General features: G+C 45.7%; 1 long non-coding RNA gene across 2 annotated transcripts; it reads right to left on the bottom strand.

Moving 5' to 3' along the window:
• Window positions 1-1,504: 1,504 nt before the first annotated feature.
• On the bottom strand, window positions 1,505-22,895 carry LOC307096294. Of its 2 annotated transcripts, none has more exons than XR_013813253.1 (3): window positions 22,274-22,895; window positions 6,169-6,247; window positions 1,505-2,043 (listed from the first exon to the last, which is right to left on the bottom strand). It is a non-coding gene; the product is annotated as an uncharacterized lncRNA (long non-coding RNA). The 2 variants fall into 2 exon arrangements; XR_013813254.1 differs by lacking the exon at window positions 1,505-2,043 and adding an exon at window positions 7,214-7,469 and having other exon boundaries at window positions 5,618-6,247.
• Window positions 22,896-23,004: the final 109 nt, after the last annotated feature.

Below are 23,004 nucleotides of genomic sequence, written 5' to 3'. Positions count from 1 at the left end.
GTGCTTGGTGATTTGAGCATAAGAGCCCAGGCAGTGGTTGAGAAGGCACAGGAAACATTCACTTATTCATTCATGCATTCAAGAAAAATATATTGAGTATAGAACTTGGCACTGATGATACAATGATAAACAAGACAGATAGGGCCCCTGCCCTCATAGAACTTGTGGTGTTAAATACTAATGGCAAAGGGTGGTTTGATTATAGTTGTGATCAGTGATATTACAGGATGAACACAGCATTAAAAGAGGACTCATGCTCTGTGGCTTGGCCAGAGTGTAAGTTCTCCAAGCAAAGGGGCAGGAGTTCAAGACCAGGCAACAAGTGCAATGGCCTCTGCCTGCAGTTCATTTGGATCGAGTGAGAGAACAACCTGTCTAAGTGCACAGACAGGCCCTATGCCCAGGCTGAGAAAGGGTGTTGGACTTAGAACCAGAAGAGCTGGTGTCCAGTCCCAGCCATCCTTGTTCCCACAGCAAATTGCCTGAATTTCAAGACATGTAAACTCTCCAAGGCTCAGTTTTCTCATTTGTAAATGGGAGAAACATTTACTGCTCTGGCTGCTTTACGGGAGTCATGAGTGAGAATGTGAAAGGCTTTTGCAAACTATGCAAAGCAGATACACACACACACACACACACACACACACACACACACACACACACACACACCCTGAGCTCAATGAGCCCAGGATGCTTAGGGCCAAGTGCAGACTTCAAATGAAGCATTGAGAGGGTTGGGTCTGGAGAGATTCCCATGAGCAGTCTTCAGAGAGATGAATGTGGCACAGGGAAGAAGGAAGTGGCCTGGCATGGGCATTCCACAGGGGTGGCATGTGTGAAGGCAGGTCATCAGGAGGGAGGGACCCTGAGGGGGAGCCCGAGGTGTGTTTGGTAAGAGTCAGGCGCCTCAGTAAGGGGCAATCAGAGACGAGAGGAGTTGTATACGATGGAAGGAACAATCTGTGAGAAACTTTGAAGCACGTGGTCATCTCCGTCGCTGTTTTATGGTCTCAGTTCAGTCCAACGTCACTAAAACATTTAGGTGACTCATGGATTTCGGTTGTTTATCAGAGAGGTTTAATTCTAGCACAAAGAAGGGGGCCTGGCATTTCTACATATAAAATGAAAAGAGACAGGGTTAGGAATATGGTCCACTCTTTGAAGAAAAATAAAGTTAGAATCCCTACCTTATACTCAGTAAAAGGTGAATTTTAGATGGGTTAAAGACCTACATGAAAAAGGTAAAATGACAAAGCTCCAGAAGGAGCTATACCAGAAAAGATAAGAGAATATATTTGTGGCCTTGGGGTGGAGAAGGACTCTTAAAGAAGAGCCCAAAAGCATAAAATGATTTGCCTTTGGGTGGTGGGCACACAATGCAAAATACTGATCATGTATCATAGAAATCTACACTTAAACCCACATAACCTTATTAACCAATGTCACCCCAATAAATTTAATTTTGTAAAAAGCACAAACCTTAGGGCAAAATAATGATGGATTTGGCAATAACAACATTCAATTTTCTTGTTCAACAAATTATACATTAGATAAAAATTAAAGAAGGGCATCAGATGAAGAGAAGATATTTGCAATGCCTTAAGCTAATGGGAGTAAACGAATACACAAGGAACTCCTGAAGACCAACAAGAGAAAGACAGGCAATCCAATGAAAAAGAGTCAAAGGCTATGTGTAGGCAAGTTACATGGGAAAGTTTAAGTACACAAATGACACCCCACCTCACTAGTAATCAAAGAAATGCAAAACGAAATTACAAAACGGTATCTGTACTCACTAAGTTTGCAAAACTTAGGTGATCAGATCCTAAATACTGAGGAAGACATGAGGAAATAGGCGCCCACAAGCATTGCAAGTGTAGCCCTTCCAGAGAGCAACCCGATGTGCAGCATGCACCTAACTGACGAAAGCATGTGATGTCTGACCAGCTCTCACCCCAGGGAGAAATGCCATAGAAACGCTCACGTGTCAGAGTTGTGTTGTTTGCAGCAGCAGGGAGTTGGTGATGATCTCAGACACTGTCTCTAGAGGAATAGATAAATAAAATAAGATGGGTGCATACTGTGGAATATTATACAATAATCAGAAACAGTGAGCTGGAACTAAAACACCAACATGATTAGATCTAAGCAAAATGGTTTTGGGTGAAAAAAAAACAACACAGAATAAAAATATATAGCACAATAACGCCCTAACCGGTTTGGCTCAGTGGATAGAGTGTTGGCCTACGGACTGAAGGGTCCCAGGTTCGATTCCGGTCAAGGGCATGTACCTTGGTTGCGGACACATCCCCAGGGGGTGTGCAAGAGGCAGCTGATCGATGTTTCTCTCTCATCGATGTTTCTAACTCTCTATCCCTCTCCCTTCCTCTCTGTAAAAAATCAATAAAATATATTAATATATATATATATATATATATATATATATATATATCACAATAACATTTATATAAATTAAAACCACAACAGAAAAAAAGTATGTTTTACAAGGATTTATTCATATCCAAAGACATATAACAAACATTCTCGATGAGGTACCTATGTACCAGCAAGAAATGGGGACAATGTATTAATCAGTGTCCAATCAGGGAAACAGAAACCACTCTAGATATTTTAAACAGAGAGGGTTTACTATAGGGAATTGATTTCAGGGGGATTGAAAGGCTGAGAGATGAGAAAGAAGACACTGAGAACACTGAGGTATTGTAACTGCAGAGAAAAGTTACCACATGTAAGCCTGGTGAACAGAAGGGAAGGGATAGTGTGCTGAGACCTGTGGGTTCAAAGGAAGGAACCCCATGGCTGGTGTGCAGGCATGATGCTCAGAACTCTGGGGTAGGGACATAACAGGTGCTGATGGCTGGTGCCAGGAGAGCTGAAGGAAGTGGGGGACTAGAGCCATGGCCCTCCTTTGCTGCTGGGGGGATGCTGACAGAAAGTGAGAAAAAAGAGAGTACCTCCATTCATCCTGCCTTCCTACCTCCAACCTGCATGTCCCATTGACAGAACCTGCCAAGAAGCCAACTTGCAAAGAAGTCTGAGAAATGAATGTAAGCCCCAGTAATACAGGGGAAAATGTAAAATTATGAGCTTGGGCTCAGAGATAATTATAAATAGACTATGTTATAAAAATAATAAAACAGCAGCTTTGTCTTGGACTGCTGGTGATGGTGCACCTGTGAATTAAGGAATATGATAAACTCAAATTTATAACTAAGTCCAAAAAAATAAAAAATAAAAAGTAAGGGCTCAGGACAAAGAGTCATGTGACATGGGGGAAGTTTATGGTCTGACTCACCATGTCACCTTGGCCAAATCACTTAAACACAGGAGTCTCAGATTATTCACCTGTGCTAAATCATAGATCTACCTGTGAAAGATAAAGCTATAAAACTTTTAGAAGTAAGCCACAGAATAAAATCATAGTGATCTTGAATTTGGCAAAGATTTAAAAAATCTGATATAAAAAACATGAACTGTAAAAATTAAAAAAAACACACACACAAAGAAACAATAAATTGGACCTCACTAAAATAATAAATTGGACCTCACCAAAAGATTTACTGTTCCAAAAAACACTGTTACAAAATTGAAAATGCAAGCTTATCTAGACATAAGTCAGATAAAGAACTTTATGTCTAGAATATATAAAAAAAATTCTACAACTCAATGATAAAAAGACAAAGAATCCAATTTAAAAATGGGCAAAAGACATGAATAGACATTTTACCAAAGAAGATATATGGATGGCAAGTAAGAACATGAAAAAATTATCAACATCACTAGTTATTAGTAAAATGCAAAATTAAACCACAGTGAAATACTTTTAATTTCCCACTAGAATGGCTAAAATTAAAGATTGGTTCAACCAAGTGTTGTCAAAGATGTGGAGCAATTAATTAAAATTCTCAAATACTGCTGGTAGGAATGCAAAATGGTAGGGCTACTTTGGAAAACAATTTCACAGTTTATTTTTAAAAGTGAATACTTTTAAAAGTACATACTTTTCATGTGATCTAGTCATTCCCATCCTAGGTATATACTAAGAGAAATGAAAATATATATTCAGAAAAACACTTGTGCAAGAAGGTTCATAGCAGCTTTATTTGTAGCAGCCAAGAACTGAAAACAACTCAAATGTCCACCAACAAAATGATTGAATAAAAAATTGTGGTACAGCAATACAATGCAATACTATATGGAAATAAAAATATGAACTATTGATATTATAACCATGTGCATGAATCTCAAAATATTTTTCCTGAATAAAGAAGCCAAACAAAAAAAAGTACATACTGCATGATTCCATTTATATGAAATTCCAGAACATGCAAACCAGTCTATGGTGATCGGAAGCAGGTCAATGATTGCCCACAGTCCCCATGGCGAGGTGGAGGGGATTGGGCAGGGAGCAGAGGGAGGCAGTGATTACACAGGGGCACAGGGAAACTTGTGGGAGTAGTGGATATGTTCATAATCTTTATTTTGGTGGAAGATTTCTCATGTGTACACATATGTCACAACTCATAAAATGTTATACTTTAAATATGCGCAAGTTATGCAACTTATTGTATGTCAATTATACCTCAATAAAACTAAAAACAAGCCTGTCTGGCGTGGCTCAGTTGGTTGAGCTTCCTGCCATGCACCAAAGAGTTGCTGGTTTGATTCCTGGTCAGGGCACGGGGAGCATAAGGAAGACAACCAATCGATGTTTCTCTCTCTCTCTCTCTCTCTCTCTCTCTCTCTCTTTCTCTCTCTCTCTCTCTCTCTCTCTCTCTCTCTCTCTCTCTCTCTCTCTGCCTCTCCTTTCTTCTCTCTAAGCATGTCTTTAGGTGAGGATTAAAAAACAAACAAACCGAAAACAAAAAACCTTCAGAGTAAGGAGTTATGTGACATAGTCCTACTTCCACTTCTAGCCTCTAAGGCTCACTTAGGCTTCATCCATTTGGAGGAGTGAGTCTCAGCCCCGGATGCACTTTGGGAGCTTTGAAAAATACAGATGCCCGAGCCCACCCTTGGAACTCTGGTTGAGTTGGTGTAGTGGTATAGCCTGGTCTCAGCATTTATTGAGTCCCCCCGACCCCCAACAGCACCCCCTCCCAGGTTATGTGCAGGCAGAGCTGAGAACCACTGATAGAGAATTCTGTTTTGAAAAAATCACTATGGTATTTTATGGGCATTACAAATGAGTCACTGAGAGACTATCAGGAGGTGCTGAGCAGGTGCCTACGGGCTTGTCCCGGGAAGGGTTCTGCAGAAGCAGATGAATCAGGAAGTATAACTATCCACATTCCATAAGAGGCAAGAAATGAGCAGCCACACTTCAAAGACTTGATTTGGTGTAGGGAGAAAAAAACAAGGTTGGGATTAAGTAATAAGACAAGACACAGATGGACCTTGAATTCCAGCATGAAAGGTGTGGTTCTTCCTACTCCTAGGAGCCAAATCTTATAAATGGAGACTATTCCTCTGCAGAGAACTTCCTGGATTTCAATCTCAGGTAATTCAGTGGAAAGAAAAGTAATACAACATTCTCTAAGCAGGAATCTATCCCCATGTAAATTCCTGTCAAAAAGAAAATACTGGATTTGTGTAACATTAGATTCTTCGGCTTTGTCATTCTAAAGCTTTTATGTAACAAAGTGGGAGAAAAAATAAATTGGCCAATCTGGTTTTCTTTCCCTAAAAAATATTTTCTCCATATCATTTCATGAAATTGGTAGGAAAATGGCTGTCATGTGATATAGATCACATGAACTATCAAAATCTATCAAAACAAAATTTTAAAAAATGGAGAAATGATAAAAATGTCCCGGTGGGAGCATGAGTCTGTTTCATGGAAATGGTTGTGTGATGCTAAGGTGTGATCAGGCTCTGAAAGTCCCAGTGCATGGCGTGTGTTACTCTTTGCACATCACGCCTCTGGCAACCTCACTTGTTCACAGAGTTGAGAACTGAGAAGAATAACATCGATAACACTAGCTAAGCTATGTTGAGTGCTTTACCATGTTCCAGGCACTCACTCTTCTGTGAACTTTGCATGCATTGAGATTTTTAATCTTCACAAGAGCTCTATGAGCTAGACCTTATTTTCATCATCCCCATTCTAAGGACCAGGAAGCTGAGATGACAAGTTCAAATATTCACCTGAGATCACACAACCAATAAACGGCTGCTCTGGATCCAGGTTAGTCTGGTTCAGGGCCTGAGTTCTTCACATTCCACCCTTATCCGGGAAGAAGGGAAAGAAGGCAGAAACAATCAGTAAGTGTTTATTAAGTGCCAGCTACTTTACACATGATTATTTCATTTAACCCCCACAACACACCTGTAGCCCCATGGTATAGCCAAGGAAATGAGGAAACACAGACTCAGAGTTTAATGACTTGCTCATAAGAGCTAGAGCTAGGATCCCACCTTAATTTGCCTGACCGTAACCCTGTGCTTTTTTTCACTAAGCCATGAAATTTCAGATAGCGTCCATGCATGAAAGCACTCTGAAGAGAAAGTCTCTTGCTTAGAGCTTCATCCTTAACTTTGTATGATTTTAACAAGCTTGATTACCTGGTTTCCTTGTTAAAACCAGGAAGTATGTGAGGGGAGGGGATGGGTACATGGATTGCAAAGAAAATTAGGTTAATAGAAAAACAAATGTCCAAGAGAAGAAAATCATTAAATAAGCAGTCTTTTAGCTATTCATCTGTGATTTCTTTGAACAGAAGTTTCACATTAAAAGCTTTATGCTTTATTTAAAGGAGTCAAAGAGAAGAGACTGGATAAGTTTGTCAGCTAAATTTTGTAAACTTTCAAAAGCTAGTATACAGATAATAGTTAAATTTAGAACACAAATCAAGCCCAACCAAGAATTCCTTTTTTAAAACACAGTTTCATTTGTCTCTAAAGAATACTTTGCTATTTACTCCCAACAATATAAAGTCAATGAAATGCTGATTCCAAGATCATTAAATGCACATCAGAAGGTGTGCTGAGCTCAGACACTAGCTGCAGATGCAGGGCGGGTCCTGTGCCCGGGCATGTCCTCCTTCCCGCCTGCCCATGAGCTCTTCTTCAGGCCCCCGGGCAAACAGTCAGCCCTATTTCCTCTGCCCCCACCTGTCACCCCGCAGTTCTCACACTTCAGAGGGCCTCAGAGTGAGGAGAGCTTGTTGAAACACAGATTGCTGGGCTTTACCTCTGGAATTTCTGATTCAAGACTCTGGGCTGGGCCTCAGAATTTGTATTTTCGACAAGTTCCCAGCTGATGCTGATGCTGATGCTGCTGGTTCCATGACTACACCTTGAGGATCACAGCTCCAGGGAAAATAGATCTCTCCTCTGGGCTGCCTGGTCTGTTCAGTTGTTTTATTCTGATTTCCACCAAGCAGATCATTTCTGTGTCTTCTCAGGAGTCTGTGAGCTCCTTGAAGGAAGGCGCTGATTTTGCAGGCCTGGGCAAAGGGTGATAATAGCAGGGAGCTGAAGGGCTACTGGAAGAGCAAGCATGCTGAGCAGAGAGGACCCAGGGCTGAATAGTCTGTCAGTAACACAGCTTCAGTCTCTGAGAACGCCATCCCAAACCCCAGAATGTGCGGACTCCCAGGCCGGTAGAAAGTCAGGAGTTGTAATTAAACACAAAAAGCTAGTTAAAAAGAGAGGAAAAGGGCAGAAAGAGCACTCTCTGGGACCCCATAACAGTGCGTGATACAGGGAGGGAGGTGTTTTCTGCACCCTCCACAAACCACCCTCTCAGTGCCCCAAGGACTCCAGGCCATCACAGGCAACATCTGAGTGAGATGGCAGTGCCCAGCAGAGCGGACATTGTCCAGGGCTGTGCTGCCCAACACAGTAGCCATTGGCAACATGTAAATTAATTAGAAACACAGGAAAAAGAAAATTTAGTTCATCAGTCATACTAGCCACATTTCAAGTGCTCAGTTGTCACAGGTGGATAAATAGCCACCCTACTGGAGATAACAGATATAGATGAAACATGTCTGTTACTGAAGAAAGTGCCATTGGCTAGCACTACTGTTGGGACTTGGGTAAGACGTAGCAGGGGTAATATGGCACTGGGGCAGGGCAATATAATGTGTTTGTGTCCCTTGCCCTACATGCCACTATTGCCCAAGAATCTGCAAAGATTTGCAGTATCCCGCACCACCAGTGCCTGAGAACAGTACTCCACCTCACCCCCCACTTTCCTATACTCCTGGGGCCAGGACTTCAATGTCTAGTGTGGGGATGGCACCCTGGGACAGAGGGCCAATGGGACTGAGAGTGGTATTGTCCCTGAGCAGGGGTAAAGTCCCTCCCTGGACTCCTAACAGGACCTAAGGGCCCTTCCCATGAGGCGGAGACTGTCTGACATGCTTGGGCTACGTTGGGTCATGCTCTTGCCAGTGGCATCAGTTTTAGCAAGTGCCTTGCCCGGCTTCTTCTGCAGCAGGGACTTTCCCTCCACATTCTCATAAACTAGGTGAGCTCCTTCAATTGCCATCTCTCCTCTATCAAAGCCAGCCTACTCTGTATTGGAATTCAGGAATTTAAAAGGATAGCTAAGCCTGACCGGCATGGCTCAGTGGTTGAGTGTCAACCAATGAACCAGGAGGTCACAGTTCAAATCCCTGTCAGAGCACATGCCAGGGTTGTGGGCTTGATCCCCAGTGTGAGGTGTTCAGGAGGAAGCTGATCAGTGATTCTCTCTCATCACTGATGTTTCTATCTCTCCCTCTTCCTTCCTCTCTGAAATCAATAAATAATATATTGAAAATAAAATAAAAGAATAGCTGATGGAAAGGAGAGTTGGATTATCCAGGCTAATGACAGCATTTTCCAGACCTAGCCTGGTCCCTTCTGTATATTTTAGTAATGGGGTTTCCCAGCCTTTCCTGGAGACATTGCCATGGCCTAATAAATCTCTCTCCAGAGCCAATTTCCTGATCAAAGGTAGCTTAAATGTCCCTTTATCTAATTCTCCTTTAATTCATCATAAAATAAGAAAACAGATTCTAATTGCCTCCAGTCAGGCTAAAGGCTCAGGTAGGTGGGAGGGAAAAGCATCTAGGCTATCTTTCAGGTGGCACACGGGACTTGAACTTTAGCAGAATGGCCCTTATCTGTCTCTTTCATTAATCACTGCAATTCCTCTGCCTTCAGTGTGGCAGGGTATTAGTCAATGGCTGGGTGACGAGCACACTAAGGAGAACAGAATGCTCAGCCAGATCACTGAAGAGGGTCCAGTGTGGGGTTTCGAAATGTGCAGAGTGTGTGGTGATGGGCAACCAGAAGTCAGTTCCTGTGAGGACTGAGGAGCCTCCTGGGAGACATTTATTTCAGGAGAATGGAATCAGGGCATTGCAAACTTGATCTTGTGGGCGCAAAGTTTAAGCTGGAAGGGGGGAGGGAAGCCCACGTGCATCATGGTATTTGTCACCCAGATTTGTCTCCAACCCGATGAGGAGGATGACATAGCCAGGGCTGCACTAGGTACCCTCTGGGAAAGCTGCTTGACTTTCAGCTGTTAAGCACTGAGCCCAAGTAGCACTTCTCTCGCAGAGAGTGACAAAGCAGGGTGCTGAGCAGAGCTGTTCTCTCCCACTTCCCACAGAACCCACACGGCTCTGGTGCTTGAAGAGCTCCAGGCCAGATGGCACAGGAATGGGGCAGGAAGCAGCAGAGGCCTGGGGCCCCAATGAAGACCTCTTGACCCAAGAGCTCAACAACCCCAAGGGATGTTGGGTTTCTACAGAGCTGAGGGATGTGAACAAAGAAGCCTGGGGTATAGTAACAGGCCAAGAAAATTAGCTCTTCTTCCCTTCCCTTCCAGAAAATTCTGTTCAGGAGCTATTATGTGAGATGAAGAAAGGTAGGCCTCTGCCCCTGAGTGGGGAGTGGCTATGGTGGCCCAAAGCAGGAGGGTGAAGCCAACTGGGGTGAGGAAGAGTTTCACATGGGGTCGGGGGGGGGAGGTGACCTACTGGGAGGTTGGGGACCATGTGGAATGAGGGGGTGTCCACATTGGAAGGTGGCCCTGTGTGTGATGAGTAGAGTATCTTAAACAAGGTGAGAAGAGAGACCCTCAGGGAGGTGTCCTGGCACAGGACTCAGACCCAAAGTGGAGTGAGAAGTGGGTCTTCATAGGAGAGTTTCAGAATCCGAGTGGGGTGGGGAGGGTGTTGGAGGGTGGTCCAGGGCAGGATGCTGGTGTCCTCCCAGAGGGCAACCCGGCATGGGTGCCTGCCCTGAGCAGGGTGAGGAAGGAGATCATGTGCCCTTGAAGGTGACTGTGGGTCTCACTCTTCTTTGTATACAGGGCCTAGCAGAGTGTAAGGCGATTAGTAGGTGCCCAAGTACAGTAATGGTGATTGTTAGGTGGGTAGTGAAATAAACGAAGAAGACCTGAAGACCTGGGTCCGAGTCCTGTCTTTACCACTTATTCCTGTGCTGATGTGGCTTCGTCTCCGACAAGGGGACCCTGTGTATGAAAACACTGAAAAGCCAAAGTGCTGCCCGTGTTTGAAGGATCCAAACTGTTCCATCTAAAGGGAAGGGGGACCTTGACATTCTCTGATGGGCAGGCCTTCCTTATACTTCCCATGCTTCGCTCAGTGGGCACCTGGGCAACCAGCTCAGCTGGTCAGGCCTCAGTGTCCCCTGCGTAAAGTGAGAAGAGCATGAGCGAGCTCCCCGAAGCCAGCCAGGCCCAGGCCGTGGTGGACCCAGAGCAGTGCGCCTCTGGGAGGGAGCGAGCTGTGGCCACGGTGAGCAGACCTCTGTGTCTGTGTCTCTGTTGCTTTATTTGGCCCTGCTTGTCCCCACAGATCAGTGGGAGTCAGTATCCCCTTTCAGCACAAACCATGCACTTTCACAGTAGACCGAGGCCCTTGGCTGGTTCAGGAAACACCAGGATGCCTTCCTGTCTAACAGACCTGCTTCTACCAGAAGCACGTATCTGAGTGAGGACACTGGGTGGGACCCGGGTGACCTGGACCACAGGAGACCAGTCACGGGACCACAGGAAAATGACACCCTGGCCTGGGCAGCTGAGGACGGCCTGCTGGTTATGTTCTGGGGTCTCAATCCTCAGAATTTCCCTCCTGGCACCACTCGCCTCGCAGGCAGAGGGGACAAACTTACTGACAAGCAGCAAGAGATCTGAAGGATAGCTAGACAATGTCTTATCAAACACACCCTTCCCCACATGTACACACACCCCAGGGGAGTATGTGGGTAGTTGAAACACAAATTAACAAAAGACTAAATATATATTTTCACTAAATATATTTAAATTATTCTCAACTAAATTGTTTTCAATTTTTATGCAAGCTTTTTAAATTTTTGTTTTTAATGAATGTCATTATGTTTACAGCTCTGAGTCTGACTTTCCTCTATATCAAGGGTGGGGAACCTTTCTCTGCCAAGGGCCATTTGGATATTTATAATGTCATTCGAGAGCCATACAAAATTATCAACTTAAAAATTAGCCTGCTCTATTTGGTCAAACATTTAATCAACTCACCCTTAATGCCTTGGAAGGCCAGACCAAATGATTTTGTGGGCTGGACATTCCCCACCCCTGCTTTACATCCTTGGGTGTCTTTTCTACTCCAATGACATCAGTTAGCATTTTTAAGGTGACATTGCCCATAACTTTATCTCCACTGGAATCTTTTCTCTTGAACTACAAGATCATATTGCAAACTGCCTCTTAAACATGACCACTTAGATGTCTCTCGGGCCCCTTCGTCCACAGATTGAATGGTGAACACATGGACACCACCCCAGGCTGCTCCTCTCACAGCCGCCCTCCCGGTCTCAGAGAACAGCAGCAGCATCCAACCCCACCCCTTTCTCTCACTCACACAACAATTAGTCCTGTGAAATCCTGCTGATCTTACTTCTCAAGGCTTCTGTGTCTTTTGCCAATATCCTGGTTCAAGGCACCAGCATCTCTCATCTGTAATACTGCAGACTGCCTCCCAGTTGTCTTGCTGGCTCCGCCCTGCCACACCATCCTCTCTGCCCCCTTCAAATTACACGGACTACAGCGCCCAGCTTTGCAAAATGTAACTCTGAACCTTGTTCACTATTGCCCTTAAGATAAAGTCCAAAATCCGTACAATGGTTTATCAGCAGTCCTATACCATGGCCTCAGCCCTTCAGGGTGACTGACTTGTCCAGGTTAGCCAGGGCTGTCCCTGACTGTAGCACCAAAAGGCCTGGTTCTCCTTAGTGCCTGGCAAACTGAGCAGGCCCTTCACTCTACTCTGCGGCCCATCCCCACCCCAATCCCTCCAGGCCCCCACTATTTTCACCTCTTCTGAATTTCTTTCCTTTAATGATGTCTGTCACTTCAGGGCCTTCACACTTGCAGTCCTACTGCCTCCTACTGAGAACACTCTGCCTCATTCCTTTGCCTTTTTAAATTTTAACCCCCCTCCAGGTGGCTGGAGAGGTGTGGCAGGTCAGAGGACCCACCCTTTGCCTAGTTCCTCTGTGGCACCTCAGCACGTATTTCCATCAACTGATTATTTGGATCCACCTTCAAAGTCTGCAAGCACAGCCGGCAGGGGCTGTATCATCTTTGCTCCAAGTTGTCACCCCACAGCTGGCACAACGCCTGCCACGGGTTTCAGTGGTGATTCTTAGCTTAACCGTGACTCATTCAGGTACAGCCTAAACACAGAGCATGTGTGTATGTCTGTTATTTTGGCTCTTAAACAAGCAGCCTAACTTATAGAAAACAACTAACTTATAAATACATGATAACAATGTCTGTTATCCCTCCTAATTAAATGCATGCACATTAAAACAACAGTAAAATTCATTTCTTACCTACTAGATTCATAAAGATCGCAAAGAGGAGAGGTGGGGTCACCAGCAGGGTATAGGAGTGTAAATCCACAGGAATCCTTCAAGAGCAACTTGGCAATCTCTACTAAAAGTTCAACTGGACATATTTTTTACAATTTCACTCTTAGAAATGTGTTCTTCAAATATTCTTACACACATGCACAGAGGATATACTAGAATATTTAACTGGTCATTGTAACCAATGAGAAAAAAATGGAGGAAAAACACTGTTCATCAAAAGAGATTTATTAAATAAATTATGAAAGTCCTTCTCATAGAGATTATAAAGAAATTTTTTATAATGAAATGGATTACTTTAAAATTTAATACTTCTGCTAAGTAAAGGATGCCACTAATAAGTTAATAGACAGGGAACAAAAATAGACTCACAATATTGAAAATGGAGATGGGCTTAACAATTAAAATATATAAGCAACTCTTAAATAAACAAGCAAAATTAAGGATTGTAATAGAAAAGTGGGTAAAACTTGGAAATAGAAATTATTGGAAGAGGAAAATTGCAAGGCTACCTTCAATTCATTGGTGGAAAGAAAATTGCAAACTAAAAAAGAAATGAGACTGAGCTCTATTAGACTTTGAAAAGCTGGATACTTCCAAGCACTGGTGGATGAGTGAATGGAGAAATATCCATATATTGCTGGTGGAGTGTAGATGACTGCAGATGGTTCAAATAGCACTCAGTGGACACTTGGTCAAATTGAGTAGATATATGCTGTGTGTTTCAGAACTTCCACAACTTGTTATACATCAAAAATGTTCACACAGCCCCGGCTGCTGTGGCTCCGTTGGTTGGACAGTGTCCCATGCACAGAAAGGTTGCAGGTTGGATTCCTGTTCAGGGCACATGCCTGGGTTGTGGGCTTCATCACTGGTAAGGGGTGTGCAGGAGGCAGCCAATTGATGTTCTGCTCTCACATCGATGTTTCTCTCTCTTTCTCTTTCCCTCTGCCTTCATCCCTCTCTAAAAATCAATTTAAAAAAATGTTCACACAGGTCCACAAAGGGGCAGCTAGGGGATGCTGCTGGATGTGGCATTATTTTTGAAACTGAAGAGTTGGTAGCAATAAATCAATTGGATCATCACTGGGATAGTAAACAACTAAACTGCTGTTGAAGAGCACCATGGGACATTCCACAGTCATGAGGAGAAACCAGGTAACTGTACTCTTCACTACTTGGTCGGATCTTAAAAACATTATGCTGAGTGGAAAAAGAAAGCAATATGCTTTATAACATTGTGTAGAAACATCAAAATTACAGGCACACAAAAAATACATATTTTGAAAGAACACATATAAACAAAAACTAAGTAGGAAACCCATTAGAATGGGTGGGTGCATTCTCTATCTGTGTGTCTTTAAATCTCATCACAATGGTCACATTAGGGACACTGGAACAATGTGATTTTGTTCATGTGGGTTTTATTCTCTACATTTTAAGGCAAGTTATTCTTTTATTCATATTTCTATTCAGCACCTAAGCCTCAATAAATGCTTATCAAACAATGAGCAGAGAATTGATTTTAATTTTTAAAAGATGTTTTCAGCTTTTTTGAGGTATATTTGAAACACTACCTGTCCATCAAAAGGAGATTTGTTAAATAAATTATGAAAGTCCTTTTTATGGAGATTATGAAAAAAAAAAAAACTTTAAGCAAGCCTCAAAGGAGAAAAAAAGAAAAAGGTCCACAATGTTTGTATTTAAAATTTTGATTTTAAAAGGAAATGTACATATGTGTTCATATGCATAAAACATTACTGGAAAAAACACAAAAATATGCAAGAGACTCTTAACAGTAATTATCTCTGGGGAGAGACAGATCTGGGATAGGGGTGCTTAAATATGTTATTGTAGTCATAAATTAGCTTTACAATTATTACAAAAAGGAAAATTGTTTTTAAAAGAAAGAAGCAAGTGAATTTGTATTTGCCCTTACTCTTTCCTCCCTTCCTTCCTTCCTTCCTTCCTTCCTTCCTTCCTTCCTTCCTTCCTTCCTTCCTTCCTTCCTTCTTTCCTTTTTCTTTTCTTCTGTTCCCTTCTCCATCCTAAGAAAATGATTTTTCCAGGATCTCCTAACCAGTTCCCCACCCCTGCCTGGAGTCCGGGTTTGACTGGGTGAGCCCATCACTGCTTGTTGCCAAGTGCTGACTTTCTAACTTGATGAATGGGCACCGCTGTGCCCTCCTTCATCCTCTCAGCCCACCTCTTTACTCCAGCCAGGTCTGGACTTCCAGCTACAACCGCTCCCAGCACCTCCTTTCTGCGTCTCATTCCTGTATCTCAGTATCAATTATGAAAATAAGCTACCAGCCCTTGTTGTGGAACTGCTCACTGTGGGAACCCAGGCTGGACGCCATCCTTCGGTCACAGTGTGCTCTGGCATCCTTGGACAGCTGAGGGTCAAGGTAAAATGACTGTCCGTGGGTGGCTTCTCTCTCTTAGTCTTTCTGAGGTGTAATGTTTATCCTCTAGGTCAGTGGTTCTCAACCTTTCTAATGCTGCGATCCTTTAATGCAGTTCCTGATGTTGTGGTGACCCCCAAGCATAAAATTATTTTCGTTGCTACTTCATAACTGTAATTTTGCTACTGTTATAAATCGTAATGTAAATATCTATGTCCTAGAGCAGGGGTCCTCAAACTTTTTAAACAGGGGGCCAGTTCACTGTCCCTCAGACCGTTGGAGGGCCGGATTAGTTAAAAAAAACAACCTATGAACAAATTCCTATGCACACTGCTAAGTCGGCTGCTAAGTAGGACAGGCAGCGGCGGCAAAAACACCTGGCGGGCCGGATAAATGTCCTCGGCGGGCCGCATGTGGCCCGCGGGCCGTAGTTTGAGGACCCCTGTCCTAGAGTCTAGGTCCTTATGCCTGTCTTTCCTCCTCCGACTCCCCTATCAATGTGAGGATGGCATATGTGAACCCAGCTATTCTTCAAAATCGCCTCCAAGTCAGACATAAGCACACAGTACAGATTTTCCAAGAGGGAGCATCTCTTCTGTAAATTGACTATACCCTTCACATTGGGATCCTCTTGCATCCATTTTAGATCCCTTAACTCTGATTTAGTGTTTTAAGAAACCAGAGAACCTCTGAATCTAACCCTGATTCACTGGAAGGTGAAGAATATACAGAGTTTGCTCATTTGGAGAGCAGGGGTCCTTGCACAGAAGGTGCTGGACCAACCCGCCAATCCCTGGCTCCAGGTCACTATTGTTTCATCACCCTCTGGTCAGAGTTCCCACGAAGGGCTGCCGATGCCTTTCCAACAGGCCTGGAAAAGTTGTGTGGTGGTCTCCCATCCCCTCCACCTTCCTTTTTTTGGGTGGTGTTCTTTTTTTTTCTGTTACACTTTCAAAACTAACCATCCCCACTGGTTGTGGTGAATTTCAGTGAGGGAAATTTCCAGTTGGGAATGGTGAGGAGACCTACCCGAGGGACACTATGTATAGCCTGTCTTTAATGGCCATAATAACATAATTGCCTTTTCACTTCTGTCTGCCTTTAAGCAATAAACAACATTTTCATTTGAAAAATCAAACCAGAATAGGTTGCACAGTCTGCCAAGATTAAATAAAGTATGTGTAAATATGCAGCATGTATTATTTATAGACCTGACTATAATTTTCTTTTGGATAATAGCTTCACTTGGGTGCTCTGTAGACCTGGGTCAATGTAATCTGACAAAATTCAAATTTGTCATAGAAATCTAGATGTTTAGAGCTGGAGGAGCCTTTAGGAACCACAGGGTAGAAATCCCATCTTTTGGCCAAGGTCACGTGATGACAAGATGAGAACATGCAAAGAGGAAGAAGAGATCCATTCCAACTCACCACCAAGAGAAAGACTTTGATTCTTGGATTCAATAAAAGGAATCTTCACACATCTTTTTACCTGTTACAACCCATATTTGGAGGTTGTAATCCCCACTGTTCGGTTGAGTGAATAGGTTCAGAGAATGAAGTGACTTGTTCCAAGTCACACAGCTAATCTGTGAGAGGGATTGAATTGGAATCTGATTCCAACTCGAGGCCAGTATTTTTCCATTCATTAGGACATCTCAGTTGTCCCTGGTTTCAGGACTCTTGGGTAAACTTTGAGAGATATCTCCATAGCAACAGTCCTGCCGCTCTCACTCCCCATTCCTCAACATCTCACTTTGCTCCCTCCCTCTCTCCCAGCCCCAGGGCTTGCTCATACTGTGAATGACGTGAGTTGCTCCAGCCCCTACCATCACAAATGCCTTCCTCTGTTTTCTCCCAGAATGGCCCTTTCAAAAATAGAGCTATTTACAATTTCCTACTTTCAAAAGAAGAATTAGAAATGAAAACCACATTTTAGGTTCCCTCCTCTTCCATTAGTTTCATGCAAAAGTCCAAAGCCTTTGGCCTTGGCATTCAAGGCTGTCTGTGATTTGGCTCTTGCTATACCCTTCACCGCCCCATCACTGTGCTGCCTATACTTCCATTAGATCATTGCATACAGTTCTGCAATGTGGTGAGTAAGAGACCAGAGGATGTTGAACTCATTTTTATGTCTAACAGAACAGCTGCCAGAGTAGGTGTTCAATGACGATGTTGAATGGAACGGACTCCTCCCTGCTATCTGCAGTGTGCTTGTAGGGCCTGTGAAGATCATACTACTTCATGTCTGCCATCCTTCATGGTAGACACTAACACACAAAGTGGTGAGATTTGCCCCTGTGTAGAGTATCCTGGAACTGGCTGACCTAAATAAAACTGTGAGCATGCTACTGATGTAACTAAATTTTTCTTAAATCATCACAACAAGATGCCTGATGTGTTTTCTACAAACTTTATCTGGACTGTGTGAATGCGTGTTACTGACTCTCCCCTCCCCCAAATTGTAACTGCTCAAGACTAGGTGAAGAGGAGTGTTGCTGAAAACTCCACAGATACTGCAGCCCCCTATCCCAGTGCCTTGTCCTGGGGTCTCGAGATGCCTTACAGAGGAGCTTCCAGTCTAATGGGGGTAGAGGAGGAGTGTGCAGGGAAAAAAACCTCCAGGGAAATATTGACAATAGAGCAAAACCAGAGCATGAATATGGATATTGTGCAGTGAGTTGGGGTGGGAGGGATTAAATGAGAGAGTTTATGGAAAATGCCTACACAGTACCTGGCACGTAGTAGATGCTCAATAAATGGTAACAAGTCGTATCCTCACTATCACATATCTGGCTGGATACACAGAGGAGCAAGGCCTCTCTGCCTGTGTCTGATTGCTATGTTCCTCCCACCCTTTCTATCTGCTCCAGCTGGATTTTGTGAACAATGAGAAACACCAAATTCTTTCCCTCCTGGGAAAGTAAAAGCTGTTCCTTATGCCAGGAACCCTTTGTTCCCAGCTCTTGGCAAACCTAGCTCCATTCCATCTTTCTGGCCTCAGGGTAAATGCCACCTCCTTATAAAGGTCTTTCCCGAGACCCCATCACCCCGATTTGGTTTAATTGTTTGCTTTGTTTATTGTCCCTTTAGACTTCAAGCTCCAGAAAGAGAAGAGCCACCTCTGTGTTCTCCACTGTTGTGTCCCAGCACCTGCAAGGTACTTTTTGAATGATCGGCCTATAGTTGCTCCACCTCTGCCTGAGAGAGCTGGGAAGGCCTCACACATGAAGGCGCATTTGATCGGGGCCTCAAAGAGGGGACAAGTTTACCCACCAGGGGCCTTGCAGACGAGGTGGCATCAGGCCTGCTTCTCAGTGGGAGGGAAGTACTGAGAAAAGAGACTTGGTTGTCAAGTCTCCAAGAGAAGACAGGCTCCGAGTCAGGACCGGGTGTTCCAACAGCAATACCCCGAGGGTGGGAGGGAAGGGAGTGCACCTCACCCCACTATCAGAGGCTTGGGGCTCAGGCCCCATCTTCTTATCTGGGTTCTCCCACCAGCCTTCTGAGCTGGAATTTGTTTTTTACAATGTAACCTGCCCACCAGCCAGGGGCAGGGAGACCTTATCAGGTGGCCAAGCCCAGTTTTCAAGCAATCATAATAATTAAAGGTATTACCATTTATTGAGCTTCTACTAAGCGTCAACCACTGCACTAAACATTTTACCCACAATATCTGTTTAAGCCACAGTCACTGCGCAGGGTTGGCACTATTTCCCCTTTCTGTGGGGCCGTAACTGGGACTCAAAGAGGGTAGGTCACATGTCCAAAGTCTTGGAGTTAGGAGGTGATGGATGGAGTTTCAGACCCAGCTGCGTCTGACTTCGAAGTCAGTGCTCTTACACAACCTCCTTCTGGTTGGTGTGCCTCGCAGGTGAATCAACTCCTTAGGTTTGGCTCAGACCCTTGGGGGTGAGTCATCATAAGTCAGCCTGCCTGAACCTGTTCCTCTCTGGGAAGCTGATATAAATCTAATCCTTAAACTGACAAGGCCGAGGGTGAGGCCCTGGACTTTGGTAATCCCAGATAGGGCCACTTTTGCCCAGGGCAGGACCCAGGGGTACCGTGGGGGTGAGTGATTGCAGAAAGTGTGCTTTGCTCCGCCATGGACTGGGGTGGCTAAGAGCTTGGGGTGGAGAGGGAGACAAACTGGTTTGAAATCCAACTCCTGCACTTAGTAGCTGTGTGGCCTTGGCCTGGGCAAGTCCCTTCACCACTCCACACTTCCACTCTCCCCTCTAAACCGCAGACGAGAACCATCTCCTGCTGTTGCTGTGAGGATTACATGAAAAAAAAAAAAACATATAAAGTGTCATTTACGTATACAAATCCTTAGCAATCGACGACCCTTATTATCATTGTCGTTAACAGTCTTACGTGATAAGACTACGTGAAGGCATACGTGATAGGGTAGGTTTGAATCTTGGTGCCATCACTTTATAGCCATGTAATTTTGGGGAGTTACTAGACTTCTAAACTCCTCATCTTTAAAGTGGCTAATTTAGGAATTTTTTTTTTGGAGGGGGGGACTTAGGAGTGCGAGGGAGTCCCATACTCTCATTCTTTAAAAAAAAAAAAAAAAATCAGCTTCTGTTAAGGAATTGGGAAATGCTAGAGGTAGGAAATGATTCTCGCTGTGAATGGACAGTACCCGCCTTAAGCCCTGGTCTGTGGAGAGGAGGCCAAGTGCTTCTGGACTGTCTGAATCTCATTAGGGTGCCCAGCTTGAGGCTGGATCAGCTGGTCGGAAGCTCTCAGCCAGCCTGTGGTTTGGGTTTAGGCTGAAAGAAGATTGCTGTAAGTGAGGAGCATGGCGAGGATGGCCTGCTTGAAAGAAAAGGCCACGGAGAAAGGCCAGGTCTATGCTCACTGCCCTGGCCATGCCCTGCCTCAGAGTTCAGATGGGCAGCCCGTGGCTGGCCACCCGCCGTGGGAACAGGGCCACAGGGGAACAGAGCGTCTGGCTTGGGCACTGAACCTCTGCTTCTGCTTCCACGCCCCCAGGCAGCCTTCCTACCCTGTACTGCTCACCTTCTCACAGTGAGCAAACCTCCCCTCATCCGCACCCCAGCCGCTTGGTGATCTCTCCGACTCAGTGTGAGTTGATGTGTGTGACTTCTGAGACGCTGACCCCCTCTGAGGGCACCAACAACACTGAGTTTCTGGGCCTGCCAGGCCGAGAGGCTGATCCTGTCACACGGTGGCCCCACCAAGTTGCCACCGCTCTGAGACCCTGACGGAGCTGTCACTGACTGCCCCAGAGGCCCCTGCTCTCCCAGACCCCTCCTTTATCTGTAATGAGCCTCCCTCAGGGTTAAAGCATTGAATGTCCTGGCATCCATGAGGTGCTCAACAATGCTGATTCTTTCCTAGCTTATGTAAACCCTGTGACCTGCCTCTGCCGAGAGACTGTGATCCCCTTAAAGCCTGGAGCCCTGCCTCCTGTTGCTCTGGTTTCCTCTCCCTCACTCCCCAAGGTCATGCGATGGGTTCGCCCCACCCTGACCTCTGCCCACGCATCAGTCATATCTCCTAGTTTCCCCTGAGCCACACGACAGCAGCTACACAGCGGAGCACCCTAGGCCCGGCGGCGTGGCACCAAATTCTAAGGCTGTCACCTCTGCCTGTGGGACCTAGCTCCAACCATTTCTCATCTCTGAGCGTCATTTCCCCATCTGTGAGACGAGGGCTGTGGGCTAGCTCTTCACATGCTGTAGTATTTGTATGATGACTTACTCCTTCCACCCACCCCTCCATCCATCCCACAGACTCTCAGCACCTTCTCAGTGCTGGGTCAGGGGTGGTGGTAGGAAGAGTGAGTTGAATGGACGTGCCCCCAGGCCTCAAACCCCTCACACCACTGCGAAGCTTACCGTCCTCTGCAACATAGGATGTACCTCACAGGGGACAAGCAGTGTGACCAGAGGGCGGGGGGGGGGGGGGCACTCTGTTAGCCTTGCCTGAGTCCCTGCTTGCTGGCTTTGCAGTGGCAGGCGCCAGAAGTCGGCCCTGCGTCCTGCGGAGATGCCTCCCCCACTCCCCAGCATTACTCAGCGCCCCACAATGTCTGCCTCCCTGCGCCCTCCTCCTGGTCCCCCCGGGAGCGCAGCACAAACGTCCTGTTGTGGGCCAGCAGCCCAGGCAGCAGGCGAGCCTCTGGGTGACTCACGATCTTGCCATTTCCTTTGTGTGGCCCGCGGATCCTTGCTGGAAGCCGGCCTGTGCCTGCCCCGCCAGGGTGGGGGCTCTGGTGGTGCTCCCCAGCATCGCCCCTCGGGGAAGGGGACCCCCTCCTTCCCGGACCCGCGCGCCAGGAGGGCTCCCGGCAAGTGATGCCCCACTAAGAAGGCAGCTGGCTCAGGGAAGGCAAGAGGTTTGCAGCCTCGTCTGGCAGGAGCCAAAGCGCCCGCTGTGGGCAAGGCATGTGGTCCCCATCAGGCAGTGCCCTGCTCCCGGTGCCCTAAGGAATACATCTTTAGGAAAAGTGAAGATTAACCGCGGAAGGGAAGGGACGGATGCCTTGGGAAGCCACGTGGGCTGCCGCCTCCGGGGGCGGGAGGATCTTTGGTCCCAGCTCAGATGCCCTGTCAGCTGCCACAGAACCCAGCTGAGCTTCATCTGGGGCTCCTGCACTCAGCGCCCTGGCAAGGCTGGGGCTGGTGTGTGGCCAGAGGCAGCCTGGCCAGGGGCACCTAATGAATAGTGAAGGAGCAAGTGAGCACTGGACTGGGAGCCCGGAGATGGGTTCTCGCAGAGGTTGCTAACCTGCATCACCTCCAGCAGGTTTTACCGGTGGAATTTTAGGCATCCTTGGGAGCAGGCCCTAAGCCATGGCTCCTGAGACTGACTCCTCCTGGTCTGGCTCTTGCCTCCTGCCTCCTGCTCTGGTTTTATCTCTACCCATCCGCTCCTTGAGCTTCACACTCCAGCCACTGTGAACAACTTGTTCTTTCCCGAGCATACCATGTTCTCACTCACCTCCAGGTTTTGCACAAGCTGTTTGTTCTTGCTGCAAGGAGAGCCTTCCCCAGCCTCCTTGAGGGCGTGTGGTCAGTCCTTTCCTTTGAGACTCAGCTCAGGGGCCGCCTCCCATGGGAAGCTTCTCCTTAGAGTCTGGCATAGGCATTCCTTCTCTGCACTCCTCTGAACATCTTTGCAAAACCTGCCAGAGCACTTACCCCCTGCTCTCTGATTCCTGCTGGTTTACATGCAGGAGGGCACTGAAGTGGTGAGTGAGTGAGGACTGCTGAATGAAAGAATGAATGAAGGGCTGGGGAAAGGAAATTGCTTCACATACCATTGCCCTGTGGGTGGGTACTAACACACACCCTACAGGAAGCCTAAGAAAATGGCTCTAATTCTGTCCTTCCTTTTACAATTTTTAGGCATCTCTTGTGAAACGACAGGTGTGGCTGTGCGGTTATTGCCCTGGACTGAGGAGGTACCCACACAAACAAGGGAGGGTGCATCTGTCATCAGTATGCGGGGTCAAGGCCAACGCACAACTTGTCATCAGACCATTGAAACATAAACGTGCATGGACCCAATGATGGGCCAGGTCAGTAGTCCGTCCCTGAGAACAATGAGGTAGGCATTGAGAAAAATCCCCACACACTCCCACAGTTCTTTAGGGTTTGCAAGCTTTCACCATCGCTGGTCTTATTGGATTTGAATAGAGATCATTTCTACCCCTGTTTTTGAGATGAGCA

This window comes from Cnephaeus nilssonii (assembly GCF_951640355.1).
Source record: "Cnephaeus nilssonii genome assembly, chromosome: 3".
NCBI classification, from domain to species: Eukaryota; Metazoa; Chordata; class Mammalia; order Chiroptera; family Vespertilionidae; genus Cnephaeus; species Cnephaeus nilssonii.
This window is presented reverse-complemented; position numbering and strand designations above follow the sequence as displayed.